General features: G+C 40.9%; 1 protein-coding gene across 2 annotated transcripts in view; it reads left to right on the forward strand.

Annotated features, from left to right (window-relative positions):
* The window catches only part of RAI2 (retinoic acid induced 2), a 482,439-nt gene that overhangs the window by 829 nt on the left and 460,823 nt on the right, over positions 1–20,787 (forward strand). The gene's annotated exons all lie outside the window — the stretch shown is intronic.

The raw sequence follows: 20,787 nt of genomic DNA on the forward strand, positions 1-20,787 counted from the left end.
CGGGTTTCAGCTTCCACGCGCTGGAGTGGAAACTTAGCATTAGTTATTCAAGACATGTCAGTTTCCCACAACTGCGAGGAGAGCCCCTAGGATGTGAATGGAGATAGTAGGTTGGGGAGAATACCAACTGGTGGGAGTTTTCATCCGTAGCTGTAGGGGTCTTCCACAGTGCTGTGGCTGGGGAGAGGTTTCAGAATCGGTTTCTTGCCATTTTTCTTAGCCATCATCTGAGATAGCTAGTTGTCCCGTCTGCTCTTTAGTCGCTGGCCCAGAACCATCCTTATTTCTGTCCACAGGACCCATTCAGATGGAGCAGCTCCTATCTCTACTCTTTCCAGGTCCCCCTGGACCTCATGGGAATTGTTTGGTTGCCACTTCATTATTTTGCATCACGAGAAACGGGTTTTATCCAGTTTTCCATATACTTTTTTTTTATATTTAATTTTTAAAATTTATGTTTGGTTGGGCTGGGTCTTTGTTGCTACAGGGGCTTTTCTATAGTTGCGGCAAATGGGGGCTACTCTCTAGTTGTAGTGCTCAGGGCTTCTCCTTGCGGTGGCCTCTAGCAGAGGAGCACAGAGCTCTAGGGTACTGGGGCTTCAGTAGTTGTGGCGCAGGGGCTCAGTTGTTCCAAGGCATGTGGAATCTTCCTGGATCGGGGGTCAAACCGATCCAGGGAAGATCGGTTCTCTCCTACATTGACAGGCAGATTATTTACCACTGAGCCACCAGGGAATCCCGTTTTCCATATACTTCTGTTACCGAATTAGGTAACAGACTGCCACTTGGGCCCTAGCCTGGCCAAGGCCCGCACTGCCTGGAGGTGAAGATTCTTTTTATGTTCAGGCTCTGGCAGCCAAAAAGTAAACTCAAGCTGACATCAAAGCAGGGCAAGCTTAATTCAATGGCCAGAGGATGGAGAAGTGAGAACTTACTTTGCCAGTCAACTTCTCTATGTGGGGGTGGGAGGTGGGGGTGGGGGATGTGGTCATGAATAAGAAAGATTTTTAACTGGTAAGGTCAATAAGGAGGAGTCATATACTTTGATTTTCTGGGAATAGGTGGGATTCTTCCTGGAACTGGAGTGCCATCTCTTTTCTGCCCTTGTATGGTCCTTTGGCATTTGGGTCAGAAGCAGGTCAAACCATCCTGGCGAGGACAGGTGGAAATATTACTATTACAGTGAGTTGGTAATGAGATGCAGGGCAACCTTTGTCCCACTTTGGAAGCTGAAGAAGCTTTCACTAGTTTTCTTGTGGATAGATGCTATTGTTCTGTGCTGTGAACACAGCTAGAGGATATGGTTAGTTGTGGTTTTCTGCTCCTCTGCCTGGATGGAGAGGGGCAGAGGTATGATTCTGTGGCAAGAGCCTTGGGAACACTTCCATGCAGGACCAGCTACTTAATTTGCAGGGCCCCATGCAAAATGATGAATTCAGGTTTGATACTGTTTAAATAGCATGGTTTTAATTTTTTATTATTTAAAAGTTTTTTTTTATTTGAAAGATAATTGCTTTACAGAATTTTGTTGTTTTCTGCCAAGTATCAACATGAATCAGCCATAGGTATACATATGTCCCTTCCCTTTTGAACCTCCCTCCCACCTCCCTCCCTATCCCTCCCCTCTAGATTGTTACAGAACCCCTGTTTGAGTTCCTTGAGTAATACAGCAAATTCCCATTGGCTATCTATTTTACATATGGTATTGTAAGTTTCCATGTTACTGTATCCATACATCTCACCCTCTCCTTCCTCCTCTCCCCCCCATCCATAAGTCTGTTCTCTATGTCAGTTTCTCCATTGCTGCCCTGCAAATAAATTCATCAGTACCATCTTTCTAATTCCAGATATATGGATTAGTATACGATATTTATCTTTCTCTTTCTGACTTACTTCACTCTGTATAATAGTCTCTAGGTTTGTCCACCTCATTAGAACTGACTCAAATGTGTTCCTTTTTATGGCCGAGTAATATTCCATCATATATATACGTATCACAGCTTCTTTATCCATTCATCTGTCGATGAATATCTAGGTTGCTTCCATGTTCTAGCTATTGTAAATAGAATAGCACAGTTTTAATTTTTAACATTTTGTTTTGGGATAATTTTGGACTCAGAAAAGAGTTGCAAAAGTAGTACAGAGAGTTTCCATACACCCTTCACCCAGCTATTGTAAATGTGATACAATTATCAAAACTCAGAAATTAACATTGGTACAGTGTTGTTAACTCCAGACTTCATGTGTATTTCACCAGGTTTTCTGCTAAAGTTCTTTTTCACTTCCAGAAGTCAATCCAAGATCCTATGTTTTATTTAATTTTCATGTGTCCTTAGCCTCCTCCCACCTGTGGCAGTTCTCAATATTTCCCTGTTTTTCCTGACCTTGATACTTTTGAAGAGTACTGATTAGTCATTTTGTAGAATGTCCCTTAACTTGAGTTTGTCTGATGTGTTCTTGTGATTAGACTGAGGTTTTGCATTCTTGGGAAGAACACCCTAGAGGTGATGTGCTGTTCTCAATATCACAACCTTTTCAATTTTTCAGTGAAATGGTTATAAGAATGTTCAGTGGTTTGCCCCAAATCAGAGCTGCTAGTGCCAAAGCCAGGACTAGACCTCAAGTCTCACTTTTATGCTAGAGTTGTTAGTGCAAATCTGTAAATTCTTTCATGTATTTTTCAATACTACTGAATTATTCAGCAGTTGCCTTTTAGGATTATAACTGCTGAGCCCTTGTTTGGCACCTGCACAATGAAGTAGGGGGAAGGGGAGACTAGATGATAGATGGACAGAAATCCTAAAAGAAAAATAGTACAGTTGACCCTTGAACAACGTGGAGGTTAGGGGCTCTGCCCCTCTGCAAAGTCAAAAATCCATGTATAATTTATAGTCAGCTCTTTCTGTATACCTGGCTCCTCTGTGTTTGCAGTTACTCTGAATCTGAGGTTCCACATCGGCAAATTCAGCCAACTGTGGATTGTGTAGTATTTACTGATGGGAAAAAAATCCACATATAAGTAAACCCACACAGCTCAGACTTGAGTTGTTCAAAGGTCCCCTGTACTTTCAAATGCTCTGAGGCTGAGCACTTGCTCAGTGACTCTGCCAGTTCATGGATGGTAGGGGTGATGGTCACCACTTAGTGAACCCCAGCTATGTGCCAGGTCTCAACTCAGCATCACCATCTCCCCTTTCTAGAATCTCTGCTTTGCAGAAGAGAAGCTGAGAACCACATTTCCCAGAACCCCCGTCTCAGTATGATTCTAGTTTAGAGTTTGTTGATGAGAGGAACTAGCATGAAATTTGCAGGCAGAGGAAAAGAAGCCATTTTTCTCCACAACTGGGACACATGGGCAGACTGTGATTAACAGAAACTTCCTGAAGAACTCATGAGAATCACAGACTTCACTGCTGCAGATGGGTCAGGGCTGGAGGGGGCGATTTTCAGAGAATCTTCATGAGCTTCCCAGTAATCTTTTGAGAATTTTCCACCTTGGTGCTTCAAGCTGAGGTCTCCAGTGTCTGTTTCCTTGATCTTTGGTGACACTGTCTTTGACCTATCTTTCCTACCTCTTTTAATACTCCTGTAAACCATTAATTGGGGCTTCTCAGGTGTCACAGTGGTAAAGAATCTGCTTGTCAATGCAGGAGACACAAGAGATGTGAGTTCAGTCCCTGGGTCATGAAGATCCCCTAGAATAGAAAATGGCAACCCACTCCAGTGTTCTTGCCTGGAAAATTCCATGGACAGAGGAGCCTGGCGGGCTATAGTCCACGGGGTTGCAAAGAGTTGGACACGACTGAGTGTTCACGCACTAGCAGCAGCAAACTTCTCATTCCTGAGCTTCTTGAAGGCAAAGACTGTGTCATCAGTACATAACCCAGTGATCTTGGATTAGTAGGTGCCCAATAAACAGGGACATTCCTCATTCATCTTGTCTTACTGTGCTTCAAATTCTACCCTTGGGAAAAAAAAAAAAAATTCTACCCTTGTTACAATTTCTCCCTATTCATCTTCTGTGCCTTCATGTAGCTGAACTTGTTAAGTCCATTCTTCAAAGTTGGTTTGTTTTGGAGTGCGAGAGAGCATGAGCACTTCTTAGTCTTGAGACTTCTATACAAAGATAAATGTGCAGTAATGGTTGCAGCATCCTTTCTAATAGGATAAAAAATTAGAAGCAATATGTAAAAGGTAAGATATGCCTTTTGTACAGATATAAAAGGGACACACATTAGAGATTTTATTTAACTCATTACTAATGAGGGAACTTGTAAGATGTCACAACCATTTAAAAGGACAATCCAAAGAACAGACACATTTATAGATTAAAATTATTAAAATTAAAGCACAGATGAATAAAAAATTGGCTTTTCCCATAATTGGGGAGGAAAGTCAATTGAATTTTCACCAGACAATTTATTTGCATGTCTATAGATAAGAATTATTTTACATTGCTATCAGTTATATGCAATTTACAGAATGGAAAATAAGAATCAGATGACCAAGAGTGGTGTTCTCTAAACAATGTGGTTTTGCACTGAAGCACAAATTTTTCCCTATAAGTGTAAATATCCATTAATAGATAATGGTAATATAAATTAAGAAACTACTACTACAGTGGGAGAGAGTGAAAAACCTGGCTTGAAACTCAAGATTCAAAAAACTAAGATCATGGCGTCCGGTCCCATCATTTCATGGCAAATAGATGGGGAAACAGTGGAAACAGTGACAGACTTTATTTTCTTGGGCTCCAAAATCACTGCAGATAGTGACTGCAGCCATGAAATTAAAAGACGCTTGCTCCTTGGAAGAAAAGCTATCACCAACCTAGATAGCATATTAAAAAGCAGAGACGTTACTTTGCCGACAAAGGTCTGTCTAGTCAAAGCTATGATTTTTCCAGTAGTCATGTTTGGATGTGAGATTTGGACCATGAAGCAAGCTGAGCACCAAAGAATTGATGCTTTTGAACTGTGGTGTTGGAGAAGACTCTTGAGAGTCCCTTGGACTACAAGGGGATCAAACCTATAATCCTAAAGGAAATCAGTCCTGAATATCATTGGAAGGACTGAAGCTGAAGCTCCAATACTTTGACCACCTGATGTGAAGAACTGACTCACTGGAAAAGACCCTGATGCTGGGAAAGACTGAAGGCAGGAGGAGAAGCAGATTACAGAGGATGAGATGGTTGAGTTGGATGGACATGAGTTTGAGCAAGCTCTGGGAGTTGGTGATGGACAGGGAGGCCTGGTGTGCTGCAGTCCATAGGATCACAAAGAGTCGGACACGACTGAGCAACTGAACTGAATGGGAAAAAACACATCTGTTAAACAGAATGTAGCAGATGTTAAAGTGAAAAGCAAGCCCTAGGTTGAAAATACTCACTTGTCTGTCTGATAGAGGACTTGTATCCATTATATATTAAAAAATCTATAAATTGATAACAGTGAACACCCCAGTTTTAAAATGGGCAAAATTCTTGAATGGGCACTTCATGAAAGAAGATTTAGGAATGTCCCATAAGCACATGAAAATGTGCTCAATATCATTGTTCATCAGGAAACTGAAAATTAAAGTTGTAAGGTGATACCAGCATACATCCACCAGAATGGCTAACACGTAAGGACTGACAGTACAAATTGCCTGGATTTGGACAATTGAAACTCCATACACTGCTAGTAGAAGTATAAAATGTGATAGTCTCTGTGGAAAAATATTTGGTAGTCTCTAATAAAATTAAACATATACTACCTGTGACCCAACAGTTATAAGCATATTCTCAAGAGAAATGAGTGCATATGTCTACAGAAAAGTTTCTAAAAGAATGTTCATAGTAGCTTCATTCTCCAGAGCCGCAAACTGAAAACAACCCCAGTTGTGGTGGGAATATCATTCAGAAACAAAAACAAAAAAACACAAAAGTAGCATACATGCAAAAATATGGATGAATCTCAAAGGTATTTTATTGCATGAAAGAATCCAGACACAGAAGAATAGTTACTATGTGAGTCCTTGAATGTGAAGTTTAACAGGAAAACTAATGCTTGGTGTTGGGAGTCTGAGTAGTAAGTGGCTTTATCAGCGGGTGGTGGTATTGACTTGAAGGGACATGAGTGAATCTTTCTGGGGTGATGGAAATTCTATATATTGATCTGGATGGTGGTCACATGAGAATAAACATGTGAAAAATCCTCAAGCTGTAATTAAGTAATGTGCATTTATTGTATATAAATTATTCCTCAACAAAGTAGTATTTGAAAAAATTCAGTCAATCTAGATAAACTGATTTAAAATTTGTCCTTACAAAGACGTGTCTCTTAAGTTCAGACAGCAAGTCACAGAACAGTAAATGTAATGCAATTCCATTTGGATTATTAAAAACCATTGATGTGTGGTTATGGGCAATATATGAATGCATCACAAAAGATGGAAGATACTTGTCTGGATATTTACTGTGGCTCTTCTGGGCAGTGGGTAAGAACAGGTGTGGAGAGGTTTATGGTTTGAATCATTTACAATGTAAATGTATGCATAATTTTAAAAGGCTAATTTTAATTAAGGTAATATTCACAGAATATTCGGGCTTCCATGGTGGCTCAAATGGTAAAGAATCTGCCTGCTGTGCAGGAGACCTGGGTTCTATCCCTGGGTTGGGAAGATCCCCTGGAGGAGAGCATGGCAACCCACTCCAGTATTCTGGCCTGGAGAATCCCCATGGACAGAGGAGTCTGGCGGGCTGCATTCCATGGAGTCACAAAGAGTCGGACATAACTGAGTGACTAAGCATAGCATAATATTCACAGAAAATGGAATATACCATCTAAAAGAAGAGTGCTGAAAGGGACACTTATGCAGTTGGACCAGGCTAGGCCTGAGGTCTCATCTGGATGTATTTTCAGAAAAAGTTCTCTTGGCAAATAGAGGGATTTTAGTCAGCTCTAAAAGCCAGAGCCAGAGATGGTTTGTGAATCTAGTCTAGTGCAAAAATACAGTTTGGGTTTTGGCCCTCTAGTATCGTGTCTTTCACACTGAAGATCATTTCCCTTCAGTGTTGGTGAAATCAGGTTAATGAGTTGGAACTAGCATTTTAAAAAAATGAAATAGAAAATATCAGAGGGCAGTATTATTTTGGAAAATGTTTGTCTCAGTTTGGAATCTACACTGTTTAGGAACTGAGTTGCCATGTAAAATGTGTTTCCTATTCAGGTCACAAGTCAAAAATAATGAAATCTACTGGCTCTGGTAACTTTAGCTCTGCTCTGCTTAGGTCACTGCATTGATGAGTACAGGGTGACTGGTTTTTCCCTTGCCCTGTAATTTAGAGAGATTTAAGGGACAGTCCGTAGGAAGGGGAATGATTTTCCCTCTGGCTCCAAGGAGAGCACTAGCTTCCCTTCAATCAGAGTCACAATGACTCCATCAGCAATGGCCTTTGGCATCCAGATCAGATTTGGGAAGCAGGGACTGTACCACAGTGGGTTGTGTTTAGTGGAATGAGCTTCCTTGTTACATTCCACCTGTCATTTGACCCTTGAAATACTTTCTTTTTAGTCCTTGAAATCCACATTGTTGTTTTAAACAAAAGCAATTTTATTTTATTTTTTAAACTTTTAAATTTTATATTGGAGTATACCTGATTAACAATGTTGTGATAGTTTCAGGTGGACAGCAAAGGGACTCAGCCATACATATACATGTATCCATTCTCCCCCAAACTCTCCTCCCATCCAGAAACAAAAGCTATTTTAGATGTTTGTTTAAAGGAAATGCCAACTGCCAGCCTTCAAGATGTAGTCAATGGTAGGTTTCTCTTCTTTCCCCATCTCAAACACAGAGTGATGTGGGAATGAGTCGGGGGGGAGACAGACAGACACACAGAGAAAAAGGAACATATGTATTACCAGGACCATTAATAACATATATATTAAAGGACCAATATGTTATCCTTATCCCTAAATGGCCAGATAAAAGTGAAGGTGGAGGTCGCTCAGTTGTGTCTGGCTTTTTGCGTTCCCATAGACTGTATAGTCCATGGAATTCTCCAGGCCAGAATACTGGAGTGGGTAGCCTTTCCCTTCTCCAGGGGATCTTCCCAACCCAGGGATCAAACTCAGGTCTCCCACACTGCAGGTGAATTCTTTACCAGCTGAGCCACAAGGGAAGCCCAAGAATACTGGAATGGGTAGTCTGTCCCTTCTCCAGCGGATCTTCCTAACCCAGAAATCGAACAGGGGTCTCCTGCATTGCAGGTGGATTCTTGACCAACTGAGCTATGAGGGAAGCCCAGATGGCCAGATAAAGGCCCTGCTTAACTGAGATACGAAGAAGGAAATGGCAATCCACTCCAGTGTTCTTGCCTGGAGAATCCCAGGGACGGGGAAACATGGTGGGCTGCCATCTATGGGCTCGCACAGAGTCGGACACGACTGAAGTGACTTAGCAGCAGCAGCAGCAGTAACTGAGATATTTGACTTGGACAGGACCATTCAAGCCCAGCCTGAGGAGGCACTAATATATTTGCATTGCTAACATATTCATTTCTCAAGAATGTTGATACTTCAGGTTTTTAATGGCACCACTTAAGTGAATTTCTAGGTAAGTCACTTTCTTTAAAGTGATGTTACTGAAATAAAATATTCATTTTAGTGGATATCACTTTTCTCTATTAATGCTTGCATTTTCAAATTAATTGGTTTACTTAAGTAATGAATGATGTCTATTTACGGAAGATGTAACACATTGATATCTTTTTGCAGTGCCTGGCAATGCAGTATCCTGTACTTATATCTGTGCTTACTTACTGGGCTCCAAGAGTGATTCTAGTTTTAACACCATTTTGATCTGCTTATGAATGTGCTCAGTGTGCTCAGTTGTGTCCAACTCTGTGCAACCCTTTGGACTATCCCGCCAGGCTCCTCTGTCTGTGGGACTTTTCAGGCAAGAATACTGGAGTGGGTTGCCATTTCCTTCTCCAAGGGATCTTCCTGACCCAGGGATCAAATCCTCATCTCTTGCATTGTAGGTGAATTCTTTACCATTGGGGAAGCCAATGCTTAAAAATACTAAGTAAAGTTGTTACCAAATTTACAAACTGGGCTTAAGAACAGAAGTGTTCACATAGTCACATTTACCAGCTTGTCAGTCACTAAAGCATATTAACTAATTCATAGACTTTAGTGTGCATCTGCATATGCAGGCAAGTATTCTAATGTGTGATGGGTATGATACACAAGGCTATTATTGAATACTATTTGGGTCTATTGAGGGGGTAGCAGAGGAGTCAAGCTTTGTTATTCTTATATTAAAGATTGATTCTTTTTTCTCAGATGGACCTGTGCTTTCTAGATTATTACTCTAGAAAAGTAGCTTTCAAACTTCATTCTAAGAAACCCCAGGGATTTCACAAATGATTGATTAGAGTATCATTGAAAGCAGCATTAAAAAACTTGAACCTGTCATTAATGGAATTATTGTTCATTTTCTTAGGTGTGATGATAGCATTGTGGTGTAGATTGCATTTATTTTTGAGTGGTGCCTGCAAAAGTATTTAGGAGACAAGTGAGATTATGTCTTCAATCCTACTTTCAAATTGTATAGCAAAAAGAAAAGATAGGGAAAAAGAAAGTATGCTAATAATTATTGAATCTCAGTGGGAGTATATGAGTATTTGTGGTGTTAGTCCTTCTGTAGATTTGATGATTTTCAAAGTAAAAATTAGGGGAAATTGTGTGTATACACTGAGGGATCAAACTCAGATCTCCTGCATTGCAGGCAGATTCTTTACTGTCTGAGCCACCAGGGAGGGAGGGAGGGAAGTCGCTCAGTCGTGTCCGACTCTTTGCGACCCCGTGGACTGTAGCCTACCAGGCTCCTCCGTCCATGGGATTCTCCAGGCAAGAATACTGGAGTGGTTTGCCATTTCCTTCTCCAGGGGATCTTCCCGACCCAGGGATCGAACCCAGGTCTCCCGCATTGGAGGCAGACGCTTTAACCTCTGAGCCACCAGGGAAGCCCTATATATATGTATATGTCGTTTTTGTTTGGTCACTAACACGTTTCTGACTCTTTTTAACCCCATAGACTGCCGCACGCCAGGCTTTCCTGTCCTTCACTATCTCCCATAGATTTGCTCAGATTCATGTCCATTGAGTCAGTGATGCTACCTAACCATCTCATCCTCTGCCACCCCCTTCTCCTGCCCTCAATCTTTCCCAGCATCAGGGTCTTTTCCGGTGAGTTGGCTCTTCATATCAGGTGGCCAGAGTATTGGAGCTTTAGCTTCAGCATCAGTCGTTCCAATGAATATTCAGGGTTGATTTCCTCCGGGATTGACTGGTTGGATGTCCTTGCTGTCCAAGGGACTCTCAGAGTCTTCTCCAACACCACAGTTCAAAAACCTCAATTCTTCAGCGCTCAGCCTTCTTTATGGTCCACCTCTCACATCCATAAAACAACAACAACAGTGTGTGTGTGTGTGTGTGTGTGTGTATAAAATACTTATATATGTTACATGTATATGGAGAGAAAGCATTAAAACATAGTAAAAGGAGAATGCTTCTTGGATCCAGGTGTAGGCTACATGGGTATATGTTGTTCCTTCAACTGTCTGGGACACTGAGGCAGGTGTTTCCCTCCAGAAGGTAGTGGTGGAGTGCTTTTGTGGGGGAATGAAGGCAGCAGGATTCATCAGGAGGAGGAGTCAGTCACAGCTAAGGCCTCAGCTCAAATCATGGAGCTCTGTGTCTGGGATGGCCCTTCCCTGTTGTCTTCCTTGAAGCATGGGCGTGAAGGCTTTATGCCTCCTCACCCACCAGTCATTGGGTGTGAGCTGCCTGCCGTTGGGTGTGTGACTTTGGGCGAGGTGGCTCTCTTTGGCTGAGAGCAAGTCCCAGATGGGGCCTCAGCTGACAGCTGTCAGCCTCAAACACTGCACCTGGGGGATGGGCATGTCTGTCCTGAAGGGGAGGTCTGGGTGGCTCACCACAGCATCCTCGATGCAGTTTTTCTTTCTGGTGTGTTCATTTGTTTACTGGAGTCATATTCTTGTAAATGTGTTATTATTTTGGAAGTTTACAGCTTTGTCATGTGTTTCTGTTTTGTTGGTGGTGGTTTTCTCCCCCCGCAGTAATTTAGGCTTGTAGATTGGTCCTCATGTAAAATACTGCCCCCATTCATGTGTGCTGTGCTCAGTTATATGTCATCATCCCCAAATAAAAGAACTTGTAATAGCTCTCATTGTGTCAGTATCATATTACACACAATTGTAGGTTTTATGTTTTCTTTTTTCCCTTTCTTTCTTTTTTGGTAAACCTTGAGTGCTGCTTATCTGACTTAGAATTTATAAAATACATTTAGACAAATACCACTTTTAAATCTGCTTTATATATTGAAGATTCAAGTAAGACATAGTCTACATGAAAAAGAATTTGCTCCTTGAAAGCTATTGGTCTACGAGTCCTCTCTAGTCTCTACCCGAGGCAAGACAGTGCTTGACTTCCAGATATGCCATGTGAAGTTTGAAAACAATAAAGATAAAAAGAAAAAGTTTGTGATGCTAAGTATAACTGGTATCTGACTCTGCTGAGCCCATCCATTCTGATTGTAACTGAGCAAGAACACTTTGCCTTGTCTGTATGCACTGACCACTTTCTGGAACAAGAACAAGAAAGAACAAGAGAGGTTCTTTCCTGGTTAAGCACATGTTTTCTTCTGATTTTCTTGTTCCCCTCATTGCCACAGTTTTTAATATGAGCTTCATTTATTCAGCCAAGGGTATAATATTATCCCCCTAGAGGGAAAAAAAAAAACAGTAATTCCAAAAGCAGAGCCCACATGTTGCAGAGAATTCAAAGTTATTCTTCCTGGGAAAAAAAACCTTATTTACTTTAGAATGTATTTGACTTTTTAAAACATGGATATAAGAGTGGGCAGGTTTGCCCAGACAAAGTCGCTGCTTTCACGAAAGGTCTCCAGAGAAAGACCAGTCCCCACTGAAAGTGACAGTGTTGAATGTTGAATGTTGCAGTTGCCGCCTGGAAACCCCACTGCAGTCTCAGGATACCTTTGGAGAGTTGACCTATGCAACTTTTTAGAGCATACACAGACAAATCATTTGTGACAGCCATAATATGAAGAATTGCTAACCCCTTCCTGGCCCCATGTCCTTACCAAATTACAACCTTAAATAGTCTACTCTTCTTTAGTACTTTCTCCCTCTGCAATAGCCTAGTATAGCCCTTATTCTATGGTGTCATATTGTAAATAAGACCATTAGTACCCAGCTATGCATGCTGAGGGTGCTCACTAAATACTGAGTTCATTGGTTATATTTTACAATAAATTCCCTACATTTCAGAAGATCAAAACCAAATGTTAATGATTTGATTATCTCTGACATTAAGCAGTAAGCACAGGGACTTCCCTGGTGGTCTAGTGGTTAAGAATCCACCTGGCAATGCAGGAGGCACAGGTTCGATCCCTGATCTGGGAAGGTCCCACCTGCTGCAGAGCAACTAAGCCCATTCACCACAACTACTGAGCTTGTGCTCTAGAGCTTGGGAACCACAACTACTGAGCCTGCATGCTCTAGAGCTCATGCTCTGCAACAAGAGAAGCCACCACAGTGATGAGCCTGCACATTGCAACTAGAGAGCAGTCCCCTCTTGCTGCAACTAGAGAAAATCCTTTGCAACAATGAAGACCCAATAGAGCCAAAAATTAAAATAAATAAAATTATTAAAAAAAGAGAAGAATCTGCTTTCCAATGCAATGGACATGGATTTGATCTCTGGTCAAGGAACTAAGATCCCACATGCCACAGGGCAAGTAAGTCTGCATACCATAACTAGAGAAGCCTGAGCACCACAATGAGAAGCCCTTGCAGTGCAACTAGAGAAAGCCTGATGCAACAAAGACCCAGTGCAACAACAGCAATAAAAAGCAGCAAGTACAAATTGTGCAAAACATGATGCAATTTTTTTTTAAGTATAGAAGATTGTCTTAGTTTGAGTTCCTGTAGACATAGATCCCAAGACAAGGATTCAAGTGCAAATCATTTAACTGAGAGGTGAAGGAAACACTGGAGTGGGGTGAGGAAACGAGATAGACATGGGAAGGAGCTAATATCAGGTGCTACTGGAGCTTAAGCCTACTGAGGATCTCTGGGAGGTGGTATAAGAAACTCAGAGTTCTCCTACCTGAGGGTGAGGAGGCTGAAGCATTTCATAGACAGATCCCGTCAGTTCTGGGTTGAGGACCGTGAGGGTTGAGGGAGCCTTAATTTTCTAGCACTTTCATAAAGCCCTGGTGGCAAAAATGGGCTTTATGTTAGTGGATTAGGGATATGTGTGGGTGCTACAAACATGCTATTGGATATCTAGAATGATATGCCAATATTTTTCAACAAGATCTTGCACTTCTATCATTAAAGAATTGTTTTTTTTTTTTTCCTGGTGATGGGCAGGAGGCTGGTTTCATTTACTTGAGTTTAGTAGCTAAGAAGAATAATGCTTTTTCAACCTCACAGGTTTAATGTGAGTATCAAGTAATAATATCCATGAAAGTACAACAGAAATGGAAGATGGAAGTTGAAATGATTTGATTGTTTGCAATGGATACAAAAATGAACCAAGGAAGAACAGCAAACAGGAAAATAAAACTATCACAGATTTTTTTCTTGTTTTACTGTGTTTTAAGTGGTTTTGCTTCTGAATCCCAAAATGTGGAGTTTCAAGTGATTTTGTTTATTTCATGTTTTCTGATTCATCAGAAAGCCTTCTTGGAATCTGACATGTATTTTGGGACTGTTGACCAGCTGTTCCTGACTTGGCCACATGAAGCTCAGACTGTCTCAGTCTCTGAACTAAAGAGAACCAATAGGGACTTCCTTGGTGGTCTAATGGCTAAGACTCCATGCTTCCAATGCAATGATCTGGGTTCAATCCCTGGTAGGGGAACTAGATCCCACATGCTGCAACGAAGAGTTCACGTGCCGCAACTAAAGATCCCACATGCTGCAATGAAGATCAAAGATCCTACAACTAAGACCCTGTGCAGCCAAATAAATACAAATAAAAAATTGAAAAAAAAAACAGAGCCAATAGTATTAGCAGATCTCTTACCACCAGGAATGCAAGGTTAATAGTCTCTTTGTAATCAATTTTTGTAACTGTTACATTTGATTTCAAAATGAGTGTGTATTCTCTATTCATTGAGTGTAATATTCTTTGTATAGATACTAGATCAGGCTGTGTTTTTAGTGTGGATTTAATCTATACTGTTTTTAATATATATATATTTCTTGCCTACCTTATTAATAACTTTTTGAGAGAAGTTAACTAGAAATCTTTAATGATGGTGAATCTGTTATAAAAATGTGACTGTGTATTTTGAAACTACATTATTCGGTGCTTACAGGTTCAAAATTATTATAGCTTCCTTGTTCTTTTTATCATCTAGTTAGGTCCTGGTTTATTCTTTCTGTCCTTCTCCTTTAAATTCTGTTTTGCCAGATATTAATTTTGCTAGATAGATTTTTTGTTATTATTTGTCTAATATATATATATTTCCAGTCCTTTTATCTTATGTATGTCATTGTGTTTTAGGTGTGCCTCCTATAAATAGCCCATGTCTAGTTTTTGTTTTTCACCTACCAAATATTAATAGAAATAGATTTACTTATCTATTAAAGGTAGTATTAAAACCATAGATTACTGCTGTATTTGGGTTTAATTTCTGCTTTCTTGTTCCTCTTTATTTTTTCATTTTTGTTTTCTTCTGGTTTGAAAGTTATCTACTCTAGTTATTTCTTTGTCATTGATTTCTTACTCCCATTTTGAATTGCCTTTTGACCTTTTGTTACTAATGAGATGTTTTCTGCAAGGTTAATTGTCTTTCCTTATCATGGAATAGAGTGAAAATATTATAAACATTTATCTTCTGGAATAACATTCATGGCACATTTGAGGGTTGCTGCTGTGTACCTAATGACGTATAGTGTATATGTTGCTTTATTCCATGCTCACAGAGGATACAAGTGCAAATTACTGAAATCTTCCCAAACTTTCTTTGGCATTTCTATCCACATAATTTGGCTGGCCCTCCCTTTTCTTCCCCTTTCTCTTTCCTCATGATTTTTCTCCAGTAGCCTTTGAAACGGAGAAGGCAATGGCACCCCACTCCAGTCCTCTTGCCTGGAAAATCCCATGGACAGAGGAGCCGGGTAGGCTACAGCCCATGGGGTCGCTAAGAGTCAAACATGACTGAGCGACTTCACTTTCACTTTTCCCTTTCATGCACTGGAGAAGGAAATGGCAACCCACTCCAGTGTTCTTGCCTGGAGAATCCCAGGGATGGCGGAGCCTGATGGGCTGCCGTCTATGGGGTCGCACAGAGTCGGACACGACTGAAGCGACTTAGCAGCAGCAGCAGCCTTTGAAAGGAGGCTTAAATAGTGACAGGTGTTGCAAGAGGTAGCATGAAGAAAAGTGAGGTATATCAAGTCCTGAAGCCTCAGCTACCCAATTCTGTAAAATTAATAGTTTTTAAAGGGAACCTATTTTTTTTTCCTTTCTCTCCATTTGTGTGACAGCTTTGTCCTGTGACACATGCACCTTCAGCTGACTTTCCAAAGCCTTCTATTTTGGAGGTCATAATTTTGACTGATAGGCCTATAATTAGTAAGTGCTCATTAAGTACTCTGTCCGGAGTATTTCTGTGGGATGGTAGAGAATGTTCTTAGCAGCTGCCAGGGTGATAACAGTCCTGCAAATTGGCATGACTCCAAAAGTACTAAAGAACTTCGTTAATATTAAAAGCAAATGAACGAAGAAGCATAGCAGTAGCTGTAGCAGCAACTGTAGCAAAGGAGAAAATAGTGTCAATGGTTTTTAGTCACCAAATCTAAGGACCTCATTTTTCTCCATAGTGTTCAAAGCTTGATACTGTCAGTTTTCCTCCCACCCATCTGAGTCATGCCTGTTTCTACTGACTCTGTCCTCCTGCCTTCTAGCTACAGGTGTTTTCCACCTGTTGATCCAGAGTCCTTTTCTCTCCTCTGTGGTCCTCCCCTACACAGAGCATTCCATTCCATTGGCTTTAAATATAAACTTTATGCCTTCCAAATCCACATCTGTCTTTTACTCAAACTCCAGTTCCACGTTTTTAATTGCTTACTGAGTATTTTCCCCATACAGGTCCTGCTGAAGCCTTAACTAAATGCACCTAAAGTCATACTCTTCCCTTGAAAGCAACTTCCACACTCTATATGACCCAGCAATTCCACTCTTATATATGTAGCACAGAAAGAAATGTGTGCACAGTGCACCAAGAGATGTGTAGTTAGAATGTTCATGGAACATGATAAAACATGACCAAGTAGAAATTGACTCAGGAATGTAAAGTTGAGTTAAAATTAGAAAATCCAGCAGTTTAATTTATCACATTAATAGAATAAAGATGGGGGAACATGATCATTTCAGTAGCTGTAGAAATTCATTTGATAATATTAAACATCCTTTAATGGTAGAAACTCTTAGCAAAGTCAGAGAAGATGGGAACATCCTTAATCTCTAAAAGATTTACTGTAAACATGCTGTGCTATGCTTAGTCACTCAGTCATGTCTGACTCTTTGCAACCCGGTGGACTGCGGCCTGCCAGGCTCCTCTGTCCAAGGGATTCTCCAGGCAAGAATACTGGAGTGGGTTGCTGTGCCCTCCTCCAGGGGATCTTCCCAACCCAGGGGTCGAACCTAGGTCTCCTGCCTTGCAGGCAGATTCTTTACCATCTGAGCCACCAGGGAAGCCCTCCTGTGAACATACTAAATGATAAAATGTTGAAAACTTTCCCTTGGAAATCAGGAATAAGAGAAGGATGCCCTGATAACCACTGTAATTCCACATTGTTCAGAGTGTTCTGGCTAGTACACAAAACAAGAAAAAGGCATAAGAATTGTAAAGAAAAAAACAGAAAACTGTCATTATTTATACATATGATTATATTCATAGAAAATCCAAATGATTTGGCAGATAAACTATTTGAATTAATATGAGAATTTTAGCACAGACCCTGGATGTAAAAGCTCAGTACTCCAAAATCCAATATATTTCTCCATACCAGCAACAAACTGAAAAATTGATCTAAAATACCAAGAAATATATCTAATAAAGGATGTGTAAGATTCTACAGAAAAAAATGATAAAACCTTATTTTCTGACATTAAAAGAGTCTAAGAATGGGAAGATATACAATAGTAAATATGAACAAAAAAGATGCCCATTCTCCCCAAATTCATTTCTAAATTTAATGCAATTCCAATGAATGTTTCTTGGTGGATATTGACAAACTGATTTTAAAATTCATATGGAAATCCAAAAGGCCAAGGATAGCCATTACCCTTTTAAGCAGAAGAATAAGGGAGAAAACTTGATTCATTGGATAAGAAGGCTATTATAAATCTATAGTAATCAAGACAGTATATCATTTTTCAGGGATAGAAAAATAGACCAATGGAGTAGAATGAATAATCCAGAAACATATCCACAGTTAAGGTTAATATTTGTTGTATGTTGCACTCTAGAAGAGAATTGTCAGTCCTTAGAATGAATAGTACTGAGACAATGGGTGCATGTGTGTATGCTCAGTAGCTCAGGCGTGTCTGACTCTTTGTGACTTCATGGGGTGTAGCTCGCCAGGCTCCTCTGTCCATGGAATTTTCCAGGCAAGAATACTGAAGCAGGTTGCCATTTTTTACTTCAAGGGATCTTTGCAACCCAGAGATCAAACCCTCATCTCTTGCTTCTCCAGCCTTGGCAAGCAGATTCTTTACCAGTAGCGCCACCTGGGAAGCCCAGATAGTGTGTTCAGTTCATTCTCTCAGTCGTGTCTGTCTCTTTGTGACCCCATGGACTGAAGCACGCCTGGAGCTTGCTCAAACTCATGTCCATCGAGTCAGTGATGCCATCCAACCATCTCATCCTCTGTCGTCCCCTTCTCCTGCCTTCAATCTTTCCCAGCATCAGGGTCTTTTCCAATGAGTCAGTTCTTCGCATCAGGTGGCCACAGTATTGGAGCTTCAGCTTCAGCATCAGTCCTTCCAATGAATATTCAAGATTGATTTCCCATAGGATGGACTGGTTGGATCTCCTTGCAGTCCAAGGGACTCTCAAGAGTCTTCTCCAACACCACAGTTCAAAAGCATCAAGTCTTTGGCACTCAACTTGCTTTATGGTCCAACTCTCACATCCATACGTGACTACTGGAAAAACCATAGCCTTGACTAGATGGACCTTTGTTGGCAAAGTAATGTCTCTGCTTTTTAATATGCTGTCTAGGTTGGTCATAGCTTTTCTTCCAAGGAGCAAGCGTCTTTTAATTTCATGGCTGCAGCCACCAACTGCAGTGATTCTGGAGTCCAAGAAAATAAAGTCTCTCACTGTTTCCATTGTTGCTCCATCTATTTGCCATGAAGTGATGGGACCAGATGCCATGATCTTCGTTTTTTGAATGTTGAGTTTTAAGCCAGCTTTTTCACTCTTCTGTTTCACTTTCATCAAGAGGCTGTTTAGTTCCTCTTCTCTTTCTGCCGTAAGGGTAGTAGCATCTGAATATCTGAGGTTATTGATATTTCTCCTGGCAATCTTGATTCCAGCTTGTGCTTCATCCAGTTCAGCATTTCACATGATGTACTCTGCATATAAGTTAAATAGGCAGGGTGACCATATACAGCCTTGACGTACTCCTTTCCCAATTTGGAACCAGTCCATTGTTCCATTTCTGGTTCTATCTGTTGCTTCTTGACCTGCATACAGATTTCTCAGGAGGCAGGTAAGGTGGTCTGGTATTCCCATTTCTTGAAGAATTTTCCACAGTTTGTTGTGATCCACACAGTCAAAGGCTTTGGCGTAGTCAGTGAAGCAGAAGTAGATGTTTTTGTGGAATTCTCTTGCTTTTTCTGTGATCCAGTGGATGTTGGCAATTTGATCTCTGGTTCCTCTGCCTTTTCTAAATCCAGCTTGAACACCTGGAAGTTCATGGTTCACATACTGTTGAAGCCTGGTTTGGAGAATTTTGAGCATTACTTTGCTAGTGTGTGAGATGAGTGTGTGCAGTAGTTTGAACATTCTTTGGCATTGTCTTTGGGATTGGAATGAACACTGACCTTTTCCAGTCCTGTGGCCACTGCTGACTTTTCCAAATCTGCTGGCATATTGAATGCAACACTTTCACAGCATCACCTTTTAGGATTTGAAATAGCTCAGCTGGAATTCCATCACCTCCACTAACTTTGGTCGTAGTGATGCTTCCTAAGGCCCACTTGACCTCACACTGCAGGATGTCAGGCTCTAGGTGGCAATGTGTAACTGTGATTAAGTTAAACCTCTATCTCACACTATATCCCCACGTCTATTCCAGGTATACTAAAAGCCTAAACATGAAAAATAAAAAAGTTCCTAAAAGACAATATAAAGTATCTTCATGAGGTTGGGGGGTAGGGAAGAATTGCATAAACGAGATACAGAAGATACCTAACCATAGGAAAGGGGCATTATTGATAAATTAGATATTAACTTTAAGAACTGTTTATTAGAGAACTCTGTAAGAGTGAAAGGTAAACCAAAGGGTGAGAGAAGATATTTGCAAACTTCTGCAGCTGACAAAACTAGTATTTTGGTGTATTAAAAACTCATATAGGCAAGTCTTGAGGAAAAGGATGAGGATGGTTCTGACAGACACATTTGGGGAAAACTGAGGCCAATGAACTTTTGCCTCATTTACTGCTTAAAAGTTTCAGAGGAGTCTTCTGGACAGAGACCCTTTGCCATCATGAGATGTCTCAGCCTAATAAAGAAAGGCATGGTCAGACATGGTATTTTAGGTCATGTTCATTCAAAGCAGAACTTGAGACAGGGATTCCAGTGCATGCTGTTTATTGGAGGAATGCTCCTAGGAGAAAGGGAATGTGGGAAGGGTGATAGGGCAGGGGAAGGTGCTAGGCAAGTATGTGTTCTTAGCTTCAGCCTGAACCCACAGAGAGTTCTATAGCATGAACTGCACCACAGAACTGTTTCCCCTTGAGATAAGGAGGCCATAATTCCATACCTATGTGGCATTTAGTCATTGACTGTGGGCTGTACCCCAAAGGTGGGAAGTGGGCATAGCTTCCTAAATAGATGTGGCTCCTACTCAGCTGGGGGAAATTTTCCAAAGAAGGGGACTTTGTAAACTATTAGCAGCCACCTCACAACATCTGGAGGAAGGGGTGAATTAGTTTGTAACAGGCATCACTGTGGAGCAACAAGAGTATCCTCTGCAGTGAGGACTTGGCTAGTATGCCTGAGTCAATCTCAGTTCCCTTGTGGTGTGGATCTTATGTTGGAGCCCAGAAGCCTAAATGAGACTGGACATCACAGGGCACAGTGATCTAGAGTAGAAGATAAAGAGTGAGCTCTGTTTGCAGAAGAAGGTAAAGAGGAGGTTGTGACAGGGACTCAGAAGAATTTCTAGAGAGGAGATTGAAACAGCCACATGAAGAGGGCCAATATTCTCCTATAACACTGACTGAGCCAAAAACACAAAACCAGAAACACATCACAAGTTCATCAGCTGGCAACACTGACTTTTTACAGCCAGCAGTGAACACAGCACGAGAGAATATAAGGGCATCTCTGTAAGATCAACCCATTTCCATCATCCAAGCTCTAACCCCGAGAAGACCCTAGGCATTGAAAATAAGTGCCATTGGGGTTTGTGAAGAATAATATGTTAGGCTTTTAAGAAATAAACCA

Source organism: Giraffa tippelskirchi, chromosome X (genome assembly GCF_054371585.1).
Source record: "Giraffa tippelskirchi isolate mGirTip1 chromosome X, T2T-mGirTip1v1.2.pri, whole genome shotgun sequence".
Lineage (NCBI taxonomy): Eukaryota > Metazoa > Chordata > Mammalia > Artiodactyla > Giraffidae > Giraffa > Giraffa tippelskirchi.